Here is an 18,085-nt window from a genome sequence, read left to right as displayed (position 1 = left end):
TCTGAACTAGCCCTAATTTCTGTTTACATTCTGTAGAAACTAAAATTTAATGCAATATGCTCATTAGGGTACTTGGTGCACCATTGGTGTAATAATGATAATAGTAATAATAATTTTTATCTCTATAGCGCGCCGCCAACATGTTCCGCAGGACTTTACATTTTATAGGGGACCTGAACAAAGTATGAAAACATTACAGAATAGCATATAACTCAACAGATACCAAAGGGAGTGAGGGCCCTGCTCACAAGCTTATAATCTATGAGATCGATGAGCAGCTTTGTCCTTTATATATCCCATTGTTTTTTAAGTCATTTGAGCACTAAAGGCGACATTCTTATAGGGACTGCATCCCCTATAAAACCTTGTGCTTCGTTTATACTGTCCATTTTGGCTGACAAACTCCTTTTTTTTTACATGAGGTCAAATACTTTGTTCAACAGGTGACAGCAACTTTAAGAATATGTCTTTTTGCATTCAAATATTGATTTGATATATTTACTTCTTACTAAGCATTTAGTTCCATAGCATAATTCTTGCTAACAACTGACTATAACCAGGGGTCTAACATCTGTACCACATGGTAAATTGTAACCATTAATTGGAATCTCCACTTTCTGATCCTTAGTACCTTGATAAATTGCATTGCTTTACAGGTTACTTTACAAGCCCACCACTTTTACTTTATCATTTTTAATATGGCTGCTAAAAATGATGGAATCTTTTGAGGTTCAAATTCACCATGTTTGGTAAGATTTGCCTAAAAAAAATCAATTTACAACAAAGCACTGGTTCTCTGATTGCCCTGAAAAGACGTTGCATAACATTCTGAAGTCTTTTAGGACTCTATCCAACTCCTTTTAATCTTTTTAATGCAAACACATCCTATGTAACGTCAAAGTGATTTCACTATAGAAACAAATGGTAACCAGTTACAACCAACTGCTCATTTCATAGTGCACAAATCTCATACAGACTTTTCATTTTTTTATTAAGAAATTGGCCAAATATTTTCCATAAGTCATATGTGATCAGGCAGACTGTTCTGTGAGGACCACTGACTCAACCCGATCATTTCTCTGCCAAAGGTAACATCGTGCTGCTTTGCCTGAAATGAGTGATATGCCACATTAAAATTAACTTTTGAAATTTTTTTCAACTCCAATTACTAAACCTTTGCCAAAAAAGCACAACAAGAAATGGTAAGTAGGTACACATAAAGAAAACAAAATGTGCCAGCAAGCCCCAGTATGGGTATGGTGTTTATTGCTGTAAAACTGGATTAGTAAAACAGGTTTGGAAAAACAGATACACACAGTCTAGATTTGTTTTCCTTTTTTTCTTCTTTTTTTTAGAAAATTAAATGATTAAATGTTTTTCTTTTGTATTTAAAAAAAACTGATCTTTTGTCCATTCTGTCATGATCCCAGTGCAGGTTTTTGAGCTGCACGTCAGGGGTTAATGTCTGGAGCTGAGTGCAGGTTTTGACCTGCACACCTGGGGTTAATGATTGTGGCCTCTCTATGGTTCTGGGAGAGCTTCTTAAACCCCTGGGAAGCTCCAATCCCTGTCAGTTATACTTTTGCCTTTGGCCGAGTGTGGTGACCTCTGTGTGCCTGTTCGTTGTTATAGCTTGTTGAGAGGTTACTATAGTTCACTGGTCTCACTTTATGGCAAAAGCTGCGTGGGAACTTTCTCACACAGCAATGCCAAAAGTGAGACTAGGGACTATTTTTTTACAGTGGCGGAGGAATACAGTGCGGAGGGGATACCTACCTCCCGTCATTGTATTCCTTTGCCCCTAGAGAGCGGTCGCTTCAGCTGATGCTGCTGTTCTCCACTGGAGATCGTCGTGGGACACTCATGGATTTCTGCGGATCAGGGAGTATATCGCTTGTTTGTTATTTTCATATTTTTTATAGATGACACTGGCTTTGGGGAACAAAGTGACAAGTGATGGTGAGTATGTACTCTATGTTGTATGTACTGTATGTCTATTTGTATGTATTGTATGAATGTATGAATGTATTGTATGTAGTATGTATGTAGTATGTATGTAGTATGTATTTTGCATGTCTGTAGCATGTTGTATCTATGTTGTATGTATGTAGTATGTACTATGTATGTATGTTGTATGAATGTAGTATATCTGTAGTATGTATGTAGTATGTAGTATGCATGTATGTATGTTGTATGAATGTAGTATATATGAAGTATGTATGTAGTATGTATTTATGTTGTATGAATGTAGTATACAGTATATGTAGTAAGCATGTAGTATGTAGTATGCATGTATGTATGTTGTATGAATGTAGTGTGTATGTAGTATGTAGTATGCATGTATGTATGTTGTATGAATGTAGTATATATGTAGTATGCATGTACAGTATGTATGTTGTATGAATGTAGTATGCATGTATGTATGTTGTATGAATGTAGTATATATGTAGTATGTATGTAGTATGCATGTATGTATGTTGTATGAATGTAGTATATATGTAGTATGTATGTAGTATGCATGTATGTTGTATGAATGTAGTATATATGAAGTATGTATGTAGTATGTAGTATGTATTATGTTGTATGAATGTAGCATATATGTAGTATGTACTATGTATGTATGTATGTTGTATGAATGTAGTATATATGTAGGATGTATGTAGTATGTATATATGTTCTATGAATGTTGTATGTATGTAGTATGTATCTATGTTGTATGAATGTTGTATGTATGTATGTAGTATGTATGTATGTTGTATGAATGTAGTATAGATAAAGTATGTATGTAGTATGTATGTATGTTGTATATATGTAGTTTGTATGTAGTATGTATGTATTTTTATTTTACATTCAACACATTAGCCGGATGATGGGTCTACTACTGTCCCATCATTGGCTAATGTGTCATTCACTGTCATTGTAGCAGGCATAGCCCGATGGGACTTGCCTGCACACACACACAACCCCCAGCAGGCCAGCACAGACTCCCGGCAGCCGGCACAGACCCCCGGCAGCCGGCACAGACCCCCGGCAGGCCCGCACAGACCCCCGGCAGTCCGCACACACCCCCGGCAGGCCCGTACAGACCCCCGGCAGGCCCGTACAGACCCCCGGCAGTCGGCACAGACCCCCGGCAGTCCGCACAGACCCCCGTCAGCCGGCACAGACCAGCGGCAGGCCCGTACAGACCCCCGGCAGTCCGCACAGAACCCCGGCAGCCGGCACAGACCAGCGGCAGGCCCGTACAGACTCCCAGCAGTCAGCACAGACCCCCGGCAACCGGCACAGACCCCCGGCAGTCCGCACAGACCCTCGGCAGGCCCGTACAGACCCCCGGCAGGCCCGCACAGACCCCTGGCAGGCCCGTACAGACCCCCAGCAGGCCCGCACAGACCCCGCCCGCACACACAGACATGCACAGTGTCTGCCCATGCACCGCCCACACTCTTCCCCCCTCCCGAACAGGATGTGCAAGTAAAGAAAGGGTTTTTTTTAATTCCGATATTTCTGTCCCATTGACTTGAATGGGACTTCTCGTATCGGAATCGGCGATACCCGATACTTTTTGGGTATTGGTCCGATCCAATCTGATCAGATATTTCTCAATATCGGAAAGTATCGCTCAACACTAGTGCTCAATCAGGTATCACGGCCACTAGAGAGGCAGTAGCCAGGGGTTTTTGGTGGCCTTCGCTAAGGTCCTATGTCAAGAAATTTGTTTCTGCTTGTGGTGTGTGTGCCCATTGCAAAAGCTCGCATAACCGGCCGGCTGGGGAACTCATACCTTTACCGGTTCCTGATAGGCCATGGACTCATCTTTCCATGGATTTTATTACCGGCCTTCCACCTTCCAGGGGCAATACCGTGTTCTGGGTGGTGGTGGATAGGTTTTCTAAACAGGCCCATTTCATTCCTTTGGCAGCATTACCCTCAGCAGAAACATTGTCAAGGTTGTTTGTACAGCATGTGGTCCTATTGCATGGGTTACCCCTGAATGTTGTGTCTGACAGAGGTGTGCAGCTTGTGACCAAATTTTGGAGGGCGTTCTGCATGAAAATGGGCATCTCACTCTCCTTCTCCAAGAGCTGGATATTGACTTAAAGGGCCACTTAATATGGTGGTAATGGTGGTTTCCGAAAAGAGCCACTCCTTGGCTGGATCCTTCCCTGGAGGAAGATCTGGCTAGTCCCGTGTTTGAGACTCTTAAATGAGGCTCCACGGACTTTATTTGCATATTCGTATTTCCCAGGGAGCAATGCACCTAGGATTTCACTGATTGAGCGCCTTTGCCGGCTGCCGCAGTGTTTTCTTTGACTGGTCTCACTGAGGTCAGTGATTGTTTCGTGATGTTGGTCTACTAGTCATTGCTCCCACCTAGCCAGAATCCTACTCCACATTGATGAGGGGCAACACCCCCAAAACAGCTGTCTGTGGATGGATACTTGGCCTTGGTATTTCCCTTGTCATATCTGTAAACTTGTAAAGAGCTGGATATTGACTTAAAGGGCCACTTATTATGGTGGTTTCCAAAAGGAGCCACTCCTTGGCTGGGTCCTTCCCTGAAGGAAGATCTGGCTAGTCCCGTGTTTGAGACTCTTAAATGAGGCTCCACGGACTTTATTTGCATATTCGTATTTCCCAGAGAGCAATGCACCTAGGATTTCACTGATTGAGCGCCTTTGCCGGCTGCCGCAGTGTTTTCTTTGACTGGTCTCCCTGAGGTCAGTGATTGTTTCATGATGTTGGTCTACTAGGCATTGCTCCCACCTAGCCAGAATCCTACTCCACACTGATGAGGGGCAACACCCCGAAACAGCTGTCTGTGGATGGAAACCTGGCCTTGGTATTTCCCTTGTCATATCTGTAAACTCGTAAAGAGCTGGATATTGACTTAAAGGGCCACTTAATATGGTGGTAATGGTGGTTTCCGAAAGGGGCCACTCCTTGGCTGTGTCCTTCCCTGGAGGAAGATCTGGCTAGTCCCGTGTTTGAGACTCTTAAATGAGGCTCCACGGACTTTATTTGCATATTCGTGTTTCCCAGGGAGCAATGCACCTAGGATTTCACTGATTGAGCGCCTTTGCTGGCTGCCGCAGTGTTTTCTTTGACTGGTCTCCCTGAGGTCAGTGATTGTTTCGTGACTTTGGTCTCCTTCTCGTCGGCATATCACCTGGAGAGTAATAGTCAGACAGAACACACCAATCAATCCATGGAACAAATTCTCAGGTGTCTGACCTCCACCAGACAGGAGGATTGGTGTGATGCGTTACCGTTGGCGGAATTCGCTTTTAACAATCGGGTGAGTCAGTCCACCAACATGTCCCCATTCCTGATTAACTATGGGTTCAATCCGCATTTTGGGGAGTTTTCACAGGTGGATTCCGGTTGTCCAGGGGTAGAGGGGTCTGTTCAATGGTTAAAAAACCTCTGGGCTGAAGTCCAGCGTAATATCTCTCGGGCCCAGGGGAGGTACAAATATTTTGCTGACAAAAAGAGAGCCTCGGGAGACATGTTTCAGGTGGGAGAGAAGGTTTGGCTTTCCACACTTAACATCAACTTGAAGGTACCATCAGCTAAATTGGGACCAAAGTTCATTGGTCCGTACGAGATTATGGAGATAGTCAACCCAGTGACATATAGGTTGCGTCTCCCCGCCTCCTTAAAAATATCCAATGTGTTCCATAAATCTCTGTTGAGATCCATAGGGTCTGTCAAAGAGGATTCTGAGCCTGTTGTTCCTTCAGTGCTGATGGAGGGTCAATTGGAGTATGAGGCAGGACATATTGTGGACTCTCGGCGGGTGCGCCGCTCTTTGCAGTCCCTGGTCCACTGAAAGGGATATGGACCAGAGGAGCACTCATTGGTCCCTGCTCGCTCTGTACATGCAGATCGCCTGGTTCGGGCTTTCCATGCCAAGTACCTGGGGAAGCCTGGGGGTCCAGAGGCCCCCCGTTGAGAGGGGGGTACTGTCAAGATCCCAGTGCAGGTTTTTGAGCTGCATGTCAGGGGTTAATGTCTGGAGCTCAGTGCAGGTTTTGACCTGCACACCTGGGGTTAATGATTGTGGCCTCTCTATCGTTCTGGGAGAGCTTCTTAAAACCCTGAGAAGCTCCAATCCCTGTCAGTTATACTTTTGCCTTTGGCAGAGTGTGGTGACCTCTGTGTGCCTGTGCCTGTTCTTTGTTATAGCTTGTTTATATGGTTCTGACCTGGTTCTGTTCCCCGTTGTGAGTTTGCCTGTTGATTCTGTACTGCGCTACCCTCTCTGTGTATGACTCTTTGCCTGTGATCTGACTACTCTCTGCTCGCCCCTCTTGTACCTTGCAGCTATCTCTGTGTATGACTCATTGGCAACGTCCTGACTATCCTCCCTATCTATGCCCCTTGGTAACTTTGTCTCGCAGATACCCTGCTAGGAGTTCTCTTGCAGCTCCTAGCTCTCTGGGGCTTAGACCACGCCCCCAGCAGTCATGTGCTTTAGGTCCTGCTGTTCTGAAGTACGCACCTACTCGGCTGCTGCCCGCTCCACAGGTATCTTTGAGCACAGTTCGCTTTACTCAGGACACGCGCACTGGCTCAGTGAGCAAGGGCAGTGCGGTGTTCCTGACACCTTCACAAAAGCAATTGCACAAGAAATACAAAAACTCAGTAAGTTGCTTGTGACTAGCAAACCCACTGTCTCATACTAATTTTGTTATTTTGATTCCATAAAAACCCTTGTGCTGTCTTGCATCTGTTTTCTAGTGCATTGTGAATGAAGAATAAATGTGTAACTGTACTTCAATTAAATTGGACCATTCCAGCTACGCCATTTCAATGGTAATTTTTTGTAGCCAATGAAACCCTGAAGAGACTACAAGAGGTGACAGCTTCATTCTTTGTGTGGTTTTAACTCAGAAGCTGTCCAAAGGTAGGTATCAGAGTGAGCTGAGCCATTGTTTCGACACCCGCAATGAACTATGTAAACATGCGGCCGGCATACACAGTGTCAGTGCGCATACACAAACTCTTAGGGTAGTGTTCACACTAAGGAGAAGTGCTGTCCATCAGAGGCAGGTGAAGTCATTAAGATGCAAAATGAGGGTTGCAACAGTGCATGCCTATTGAACATACCCCTTAATTTGTAGAGGCATTAAAATATTTTTTCTCAAGCCCAGTACCAGTAACAGGTACACTGCTAGTTGTTGTGAGTTCATTTTCCCCTTCGTCACTGAGGTCTGGTGAACTCCCTATTCTGGTAAAGGAAGGTAATGAGCCTAATGATGATGACTGGCTGAGTGGAGTCACAGACTGGATATAAGGCTGCCGACGCCCTTCTGCCCTGTGGGTGATTTCTCTTTGGACTTCTAGGAGACCAGTCTGATTCCTGCTCCTCTAAAGCTAAGTTTTCTGCTTTGCCTTTTAGCATTTGTGTTTTGTTTTTGTTTGCCTTGCTTTTCTGGATTCTGCCATTCCCTGCTGGGGTGAGCTGAATCTCCTTTTGCCGGTTGCTCTGTCTTCAGAATATTCCTGAGTACTGACATAGTCTTTTTGAAGCCTAGCGTCTTCAGGGCCTTTTTCACTGTCAGTCTGTTGGCTCTTATTTTCATAGGGTTTTTCACGGATTGCAGACAGCAGCCTTCCTGTCCTTTCCTATCTAGTTAGCTTGGGCCCCGTCTTTGCTCAGTCTATCTTTCTGTCTGTGTTGTGTTCTTTCTTCTTGCTTCACCGTCATTATATGTGGGGGGCTGCCTTTTGCTTTGGGGTCTGCTCTGGGGCAGTTTAGATTTCCCTTTCTGTCTTTAGGCTATTTAGTCCTCCGGCTGTGATCGAGGGGTCTAGGGCATCGTAGGAACCCCCCACGGCTACTGCTAGTTGTGTTGATAGGTTCAGGGGTCTGCAATCCAATAGCTGCCAACCTCTCTGGTTTTCTGGACTTAGCTAGCATTTCTGTTTTTGCCTCCTACGGTGACTCAATCATAACAGCTAGTATTTTCATTATAGGAGCTAAGTCCTGTATAGAACTGTATAGCTAGTTTTAAAAGCATTTTGTTATGGTAGACTTCCTTTAACTCCTAAAGATCCGTGTCTGCTCTCTCAAGCCCATTGATTTCTATACAGCAGATAGCTGCTCACCTCCTTCCCCTTCCCTTTCAGCTCCTGACAAGATGCTCTTATCAGTCATGCATTGGCACAATCCCCTGGCATCCAGCATCAGCAGTTTTTACAGCAGTTCAGAGAATATCTCCAAATCACTGCTCTCACATTGTGGAACCATCTGTTTGTTCAAAATGACTGTTATTGCTATATGTAAATATACTAATAATAGCTTAAACATCAGGACAATGACAGCAGTGGAAGGAAACTGATCAGAATTTTCACTCAAGGAGGAGCGCCCGCCTACCAAACAACCAGGAAGTAAGGAGACTGCAGATATGTGAGCTGCTAAAGAGATTCTGTGAGAATACCCCTTTAAGGGCTAATAAAGACAGTTATCATATGCTATTACTAATTTAATTATTTTTAGCATAAATATACATGGTAATCTCTACCTATTTATTTTCATTTAAGCAGAATATGCCCGCTCTACTAATATGACTATTTTAGTGCACAGATATATTTACAATCATATAAACATTAAATTAACACTATGTCCCTGATAAAAAAAGTTTTACACAAAAAATTGGCTTTGAAAAGTCACAAAACTTTTGCCATTTTCACTCAAGTTTGAAGCAGATCTGCAAAAATGGGTGGAGATGGTAGTTTGCCCATTAAAATTAGCAAAACTGCCAAAGTGTCTTATGGAAGAAATGGTACCCCAGTCTGAAAAGACACACACCACTGAGAAGGTGCACCAAATTCATTAAGTAGTGTGCGACTCTTTATGAATTTGGCACATCATACTCCAGCAATAAGACTGGCATGTATAATGGCAGTCTTAGGCCTCTTTCACACATCAGGTTTTCGCCGTCAGGCGCGATCCGGCGCTTTTGACAGAAACTGGATCCGGCGAAATGCAATGCCGGATCCAGTTTCCCCCCCATTGACTTGCATTTACGCCGGATCGCGCCGGATGGCCATGCGTTTCTTCCGGTTTTCGCCGGATCCGGCAATGTGTCGCGATCCGGCGTCTGGAAAAAACGGCTACTGTAACGTTTTTTGTCTCCGGCGAAAAAGCCGGACACGCCGGATCCGGCGCGTCCGGCTTTTTCACACAATGAAAGCCTATGAGCGCCGCAATGCGCCTGATCCGGCGAAAGCCGGATCCGGTGGCCGGATCCAGTTTTTTTGTTCTGAGCATGCTCAGTAGCTCTGTCCACAAGACATATATAAAAGCAAGACAGTGGGACCCACAGCCACACCCAACATGCCACCCAAGAAAGCAACCAAGCGCAGCAGGAGAAGGCAGGAGACCACTGCAGCACCATCAGCACCACCACCACCCCAAATGGAGCAGCAAATGGAACATGCTGAGGAGGGGAGGCCAGCAGCAGATGAGAGACGGTAATTATCAAATCCCCCATTCCTCCAAACTAGGGCTATTGAATATCAAGATATTCATTGGCCCTTTGTTTCTCTTTATTCAACAGCCGCCCAATAGATGCAGCAGCAATGGCAGCAGCTGGAACACCACCCACAGGCATGGAGTGTGGCCACCAGGAAGACAGCACATCATCTTCTGGGAGCCCTCCCTCGCATCGTCAGCGTTTGACGGTAAGTTTTTATTTCCAAAATCCATCATCTCTGTAATATATGTCTATTCATTGCCTTTTATTTCAAAACAGGATTCACAAGATGAAGAGGAGCTCCCAGAAGAAGAAGGAAGGGGTGGACAGACACTTGAAGTGGGCTCACAATTGGTAAGTTTTTTGCATCAAACGCAGAAACACAACATCACACTACACACAACACATAGAAAACAATGTTCTGCAGACAACACACAGCAAACAAATGCCTACATCCAAAGACATAACATTTTTTGTTTTCTTCTCTAGTCTTCCCAATCTGGTGCTCGGCCAAGAGGTCCTCGCAGTGCCTCCCAGGGTCGTCGGCGACAGCAACGCGGCGGTCACCAGCGTGTAAGTATAAATATTTTTGCTTTGTTTTTTTGCACTTTTTATTTCATTTCTTTTGTGGAGGCTAATTATGTTATTTTTGTCTTTTTCTTTAACAGCCTTCACAGCGTGCTCCCGACTCTGACGGTGAGGATGGAGGACTCGATGTGGACCACCTCATCGATCTCGTCAGAGAAAGGGAGCCGCTCTGGAATATGGCTGACCGCCGCCACGCTGACCTTATCATTACCCGACGACTCTGGGAGGAAATCTGTTCGCTCCTTGTGGGCCGCTGGGAGGACCTCGATGTTCGGGCCCAGATTAAAGAGCGTAAGTATATACAGTACCGGTTGCTTGATGTAAACCAGTGTTTCCCGAACTCCAGTCCTCGTGGTCCCCACGGATCATGTGTTCAGGATTTCTATTTACTATGGAAATCCTGAAAACATGACCCCTGGGGACCATGAGGACTGGAGTTTGTGAAACACTGATGTTGTATACTAACCACTCCTTTCTCGTTTCAGGGAACAGAATTGTGAATCGGTGGCGGTCTGTGAGGGATCGTTTCAAGAAGGAGTTCAATAAAGAGATGCGGGCCCCGAGTGGATCTGGAGGACGCAGGAGCAAGTACAAGTACGCACAAGCCCTGTCGTTCCTCCGGGAAACAATGGTCACTAGAAGGTAAATATTACACACCACATGTGAAAAAAAATGTTAGATGTAACTTTTTTCTTTCAGCCAGGGCCATACCATGTCAGTATTTTAATTGTTTTTATTTCTCTTTATTCCACAGCACGGTGAGCAGCACTCGGGAGCCTGCACGATTGGACCCTTCTGAGGCGATCCCTGAGGAGACCGGCACCGAGGGACACTTCGACCGCCCCGGTACATCTGCACCTTCCCAGCCTTCCCACACATTCGACCCATCTGTCCCATCCACCAGCACAGGAGCATCATGGCCGCCTACATTACATGAAGCTGCTGGTGAGGAGATCGCTTTCCCTTTACCCCACCCTTCTGCCCCTGCCACCTCTAGTACACCTGCGGGTACTGGGCGGCAGCGGCAGAGGGGTCAGGAAAAGACTTATGCGCCAGAGTTCTTGCATCTGAATGCATCTTTCCAGAACTGTCTAAAAGTCTTGTCAGAGCAAATCTCCGCAGGCTTTCAGCAGATCAACTCCAGCATTCTGGAGGTGAAGACACTTCTGCAAACCATGCATTCAGAAGCAAGATCTTCGCCAAACCACACCTTTTTCAGGTCTGTTGTGGAGCGCATGGCAACACTATCTCCTACCCAGCAGATGCATGTAATGCATTCGTGCCACGGTGCTCTACAGCAGGTTACCTCCCAACCTCCACCTCCCACCACTGTAGTTCCTCCAACTGCACCCCCTCCAGTTACTTTCCATCCTCCCCTTCCTATTACATCTGCACCCCCTCCAGCCACTTTCCATCCTCCCCCTCCTATTACATCTGCACCCCCTCCAGCCACTTTCCATCCTCCCCCTCCTATTACATACCAGCAACCTCACCAGTACCAGCAACCTTCCCAGTACCAGCAACCTCCCCAGTACCAGACATCTCCCCACTTCCAGCAACCTGCCCCGTACCAAACTCCTTCCCCGTACCAAACTCCTTCCCCGTACCAAACTCCTTCCCCATACAACTTTCCATCAACATCATCTGCTCCTACAGTCCCTGCCCAACCCTCCACTCCACCGCCCACCACCTCCTCTGCCTCCCACATGTCCACCCATTCTGTAGCTTTTTCCACACCATCACCTCTAACTGTTCCTTCCCCACCACGATCCCAGTCCTCTCTCCACACTCCCATTGTCGAAGTGTCCCGCAGCCCCCCCAGCAGTATTTCCACCCCACACTACACCGAGTTATAATTTTTTTTTGTAATAAAAATGCCCATTTGGTTGGTTTCAAACCTTTATTAAAAAAGTTTTTTTAACTTTAAAAACAGTTTACACAAAAAAAAATATTTTAAATAAAAGTTAAATTATTGTTTACACTGGTTGTCTGTCATTTCTTTCTGCGGCGAAATATGTTTAAAAAAAAGGTTAAATACAGGGTATTTAAAAGGTAAAAAGGTATTCAAAACCAGGTATATAACTGTGGGTAAATTTTAGCTTTTTGCCACAGTTGTGTTCCTGGTTGTGTTTGAAGCAAAGTATTTCACCTGAAAAGTTGTGTTTATTGTTGGTGATTTCCTAACAATGTACACAACTTTTGTTAAAAGGTGAAATACTTTGCATAAAACACAACCAGGTACACACCTGTGGCCTAAAGCTAAAAATAGTAAGACCATGACAAGATAGCCAACTTTGGTTGGCAAAGGTATATACTGTTGGTCCAGAAGGTACACAAGTTTGGTTAGGGCACAAATCTTTCACACTCTGTCATCCTGCCAGTGTACTCTGCCTTGAGGTGACATAAAGTATAGTGCAAAATTGTCCCTCATTACTGAAACCGTCACAGAACTTCTAGTGGTAATATTTCCAATGACAACATCCATCTTCGCCAGTAACTTGCTCTTCTCTCCAACCTGCACTTTCTCCTCTACAACCTGTCAAAGAAGGGCTGTAGGAACATGCTATATATAGTTTTCCAGTAGCCAATCCCGTTCGGAAGGCCACAAGGGTCAATTTTAAAAACCAGATCCGGCGTAATCCGTCGAAAAACGGATAGAAAAACGGATGAACCGGATGAGACGGATCCGGTTTTGTCTGTCAAGAACAAGACGGATCCGGCAGAAAACCGGATCCGGCACATCAGGTTTTACAAAACATTTGCCGGATCCGGCATTCCGGCACGACGCCGGATCGCGCCTGACGCCGAAAACCTGATGTGTGAAAGTAGCCTTAATGAATCAGCCCCTATAGCCCCTATAAGGATATATTCCTCAGTTTGTCCTTGTGAAAATGTATGATTGCATGATTATGCTTACAACTGGGTGCTACCATGCACCTTGTCAATGAGTTGTGTCTCTACATGCTGTATATTGCCAATATCTAATAAGTATTAATTGTTTTATATTTATCAAAGAGGAATAAAAGTGGCTCCACATATGTAGGATTTCTAAGATGCACCGAACTTTGGAATAAAGTTCGGGTTGGGTTCCAGATGCCCCAGACTTCCACGATTCTGTTCATCCCTAATTACAATCTATTCTAACTATATCTATTCTGGAACTGCACTATTAAATTATTTTCCATGGCCCTGTAGAATAATGATTCGTCCAGTGAAAATTATAATATTTTTATTTTGTTAATTTTTTAACAAAGTATTTGAAAAACAAAAAGAATTGTTTTTGGAATTGTATTAAAGACTCCTCCAACCATTGCAATACTGTATTTATTTTCAGTAAAACTCAAACTGCAATAGTACACTAAAATAAAAATTTTAATTAGACACTCTCTTCCACTGGCCTTGATAAGAGTTCATTTCTTTCCTTGCAGGTGGTTTGTTTGTTCATTCAGACAAGGAAGGTTTGCTTTTGTTTCATGCATTTTGATTTGGGAAATAATTACATTTCTTGAATTAAAAGTGTTTCTCAGCAGTCAAAGAGCCTGATGTAATACCGCCCATAGAACATCGTATTCACTACTCAAGCTGTTTTCCATGGGGAAAAAAAAACTATTTTTTTCAAAAAGAAAAAAAATACAACTGAAACACCTAATGAGTACAGATTTATCTAGATTTACTCTTGCTTCACTCTTCACATTCACTTCACAAAAAATGCATGCTAAAATGATTTTGCATACAAATAGGCTTACTATTATGACTTAAAGTGACAGTGTCATGAATTACCAGCAGCAATTTTAAGTGAAATTTGCAATTGGTTTTTGACAAGTTAGTCAGATTATTTCATTTTGAATGTTGGTCAGTTGCTAATATAACAGAAACATTTTTTGTTTTGTTGTAAATTTCCTGGGGCTAATAGTTGTCCATTGTGTCTTTTCTAATAGCTAATATTCATTAACCTTTTCTTGACATCCACTGTACGTGTACAGCACATGTCAGGTGCGGATCGGGCTCAGGAACTGAGCCTGCTGCAGACATGGTTGTTTGTTGGTGGTGTTAAACAGCGATCATCCGTTACTAGAAGCAGTGACTGGAGCTAGCTCTGATCACTACTGTTTAATGCTTAGGTATCACCATCAATCACCGACTGAGATTTCATTTAGGATTGTGATTGTAATTATTTACTGCAATATAGACTATAGAACAAGAAGTCAAGGTGACTCAAGTTTTCCAAAGAAGACATTTTTTAAAAGTTTTTATAATTAGAAATCATTCAAATTTGAATCACCAGCCTTTTCTCCATTTAATTATGCAGAAATTAAAATAATGAAAATAAACCTATTTGGTATCTTGACGTCTGAAATAGTCAATTTATGAAAATATAAAATTATTTACCCAATATGGAAAACACAGAAAATAAAAAATAATGGAAACACCACATTTGCCATTTTTTTAATCACCACTTCTCACCCAAAAATACAATAAGAAGTAATGAAATATGGTATGAATCCCATATTTGTTCCAATAAGAAACTACATGTAGAAAATAAGCCATCACACAGGTATATTGATGGAAAAATAAGTTATGGGTCCCAGAAAAAATCAGCCAAAAACTTTTTTTCCATTTTCTAAATATTTTTTTAACACCTGAATAAAAATAAACATTCAAGTTTGGTTTGAGGTCTTAATTACTACACAATGAGCTCAGCTTTTTTGAGTTCAAACAACTCAGTAAACAATGGTAGAATTTGCACTGTTTGCACAGTACTGATGGGATCTATCTTCTTCAAGCACATCATTTCAAGGTATGTGCGCATCCTTGGCTTCAAAGATGCCTGTGTCGGCATCTCCCTGTCTCCCTGTCTTCTTCTATCTCTCTCATGTGATGTGCAGCTAGGCGCCGGCCTGCTCACGTGACCGAGTTGGTTATTGGTGGATAAGTGGTGACACTGCAATGATATGCAGTCACGCATGCTCCAATTGCACCACTGTAATTGGCCCTAACCAATCATGTGATCGGAAGGTCATCAAATATAAACCAGTAAGTGTATCACGTTTGACCATGTCCCCCAAGCAACATTTGTGAAATGTTCGTTGGAGAGTCTGGGCTGATGCACTGCCAACACCACAGCAATGGGTATTTATTCTTTTTTACTAACATCTTGTCATACTCTGTATTCTATTTCCACAAGCTTATGTGACAAGGTAATAACGCTGATGTATACTGTTTTTAACTATTGAGAGCACTATCCGTGACGCACACCTGCTAAATGACATACAGCAGGATATTAGGGAGGCAAACCAAACTTAGGCTACTAAGCATGTAATACTGATATTTTTTAAATTGGTCATGTCTCCTTAAGTGGATTAACATTAATATCAAATTACATCCCTATTCAGACTTAGAATACTGGTATTTTCTTATATATATGCATATATACATTTCTTGCTTTGGCAGTAATCCCTGCCCAGTAACTGGATAACTTTCTCACTTGTTTTGATATGTACATGTTTTAAAATATTTTGATGAATAAAATTTATCTTTTATTGCGTAGCATGGACTCTGTGTTCTCTGTTTCTCTACAACGGTAGAATTGTGTTTTCTTCACCATTTTATCACACTTTTAATCTTTTTCTTTTTCTCAGTACATTGTATGGTAAAATGAATGGTGTCATTCAAAACTACAACTTATTTTGTAAAAATCAAGTCCAAAGAAGCAATGACATGATTTTTTTCTCCCTAAATACATGTGTATTTACATGTGTATGTACTGAAGTGTCAGTGTGTTAATATAGTCATCGATGGTCATCCTCCCTGCTACCCAGTGCCGTTCTGATTCTATTTTGAGTCAATTCAGACTCTTCAGATCACTCTATGCTCTATCTTTGAGCCTGAAATCTCTTTTACAATGGAAGTGTAAGGAGTCTCATTCTTCTGCTCCATAGACTTCGGTATCCTATCGGTCACATCCTTGATCTTCGCACCTGGGATGCAGCATACTTCTCTTGCGGTTATATCCGGTCTGCAGATGGCTGCTTCTGTGCCTCTCAGTAGTGAGTCTCCCACCACTACCACTCTTCATCGCTTCTTGGCTGTACTTTTTGTTGTCACTTCTGGGTGATGCTGTGTGCCCTTTTCTTCTTTGCTTGCTGTGCCTAATCCTTAGGTGTACCATCGTCATCCTCCGCAAGGCCTTGGTATCGGTTTGTCAGTTTTGTGGTTGGTGATGTCTCTATGGTCTTCTTGCTTCTTTTGGTCACATGCTTCCACTCGTCTGATCTGGGCGGTTCTCTGATACTTTCTTCACCTTCTGTGACCAGTAGAGATGCTTTTGTTCTGTCTTGGAAGTCTTCATTTTCTTTGATGATTTTCAAAGTTGCAATTCTATTTTCCAGACCACGCACCTTTTCTTCTAAAAGGGACACTAATCTACACTTCTGGCAGGTGAAGTTGGATTCTTCTTCTGGTCAATCTGTGAACATGTAGCACATGTTGCTGCTCACCATGTAGGTTGTCACATCTGCCATGTTGCTCCTAGATCCTGCTGACTTGCTGCGTGTCTTCCTTTTTGTGTAATCTACTCAATCAGGCAAGCTTTCTTGCAATAATGTCCTAGAGGCAAAAATTTGGCGATGCCTTCCAAGCAGCTGGTCCCGGCTGTATCCAACGATCCTCTTGCTTAGTGAGACTCTTCGCTTTTCCCAGAAGGCACCTGGAATATGCAAATTATCTTCCTCAAGCTTCAATCCCTGGTTCGGCGATGCTTTCCAAGCAGCTGGTCCCAGCTGTATCCAACGATCCTCTTGCATAGGGAGACTCTTTGCTTTTCCCTGAAGGCACCTGGAATATGCAAATTATTACGGTAAAGTAACACGGGCGCTACCTATCCAAAAAACTCAGATGCAGTTGGTGAAGAGACAGGACTGTGTCGGCTCCTGTTATAAAGTCTGAGCGAACCGTATATTTGTGTGATTCACCACACTATGCTGAGCAGATGTATACGAAAAAAAAAAAGGGGGGGAATAAGTACTTAACAGCAGTTATACTTACTTACTTAAAAATTAAGTTGATGTAGAATATTCTGTGTAAGTTGAGATGTCTACGTAGCAAGTAGTTTGCAGGTTATCTGATGGTAGAGATCTCGTTTTTGATAGCTGCTGATGCTATTGGAACAATGATATATTAAGGTACCAATAAAACATACAAAAGGTCACACCACTCCTTGCATGTCCACCATACTCATTGGTTGTATCTTAATGTTTATATTCTCTTCGGGGTGTTCCCTTTATGGTGGATCTGGAGTGGATACTGGAGAAGATGGAGGTAGGTGAATTTATTAACACACTAACACTGCAATACATACACATAAGCACAGGTTTAGGTGAAAATTAGTTCATGGGACAGCTATTTTAAGTCCAAGAGTTAAAAGAGTGTTTTGACCCTTGGAAGAAGGGTAGTAGAATACAAGGTGGTCAGAGGTTAAATTAATGACATGCTTTAGGAATTTAGAATCAAGGCCCTTATCTAGTCCTGGAGGACCCAGAATGTCTTTGTATTAGATGAGAACACCATTGATTGCCATGTAGAATGCATATTTTTTAATTTCACATACAGTATGGTGTTGCTGCAGGAAATAATGTATCTCCAAAGTTTTTCTTAAATTACAGTTATTTACAGGGGTTCCAGAAGCAGGTCAAATTTTTCATATTATTTTGAATGCCCCTTTAACAAAAAATAATTTTTCAAAGCATATAACCCCTTTTATGACAGATTCACCTAGGTCCTATACTAATTCCCAATATTGGTCTATATTTCTATGTGTTACTTCTTGTTCAGTTTGACTTCTCTGTGTAATTGGCAATTAACTGTGTACTGTTACAAAACCACATGAGAGTTTCCTAATTATTCATCTTATTTACTTATATAACACATCACCATGTTAGGCAGCATGACTCCCTGGACTGTCAAGTATAAGTCAGTTGTAAAAAATGTTCTGATGCAAATCTGCCCTTATCAAT

This window comes from Dendrobates tinctorius, unplaced genomic scaffold (assembly GCF_039654945.1).
Source record: "Dendrobates tinctorius isolate UK_male_01 unplaced genomic scaffold, ASM3965494v1 ptg000115l, whole genome shotgun sequence".
NCBI classification, from domain to species: Eukaryota; Metazoa; Chordata; class Amphibia; order Anura; family Dendrobatidae; genus Dendrobates; species Dendrobates tinctorius.
The sequence above is the reverse complement of the archived record's forward strand: the minus strand, read 5'-3'. Positions refer to the sequence as shown.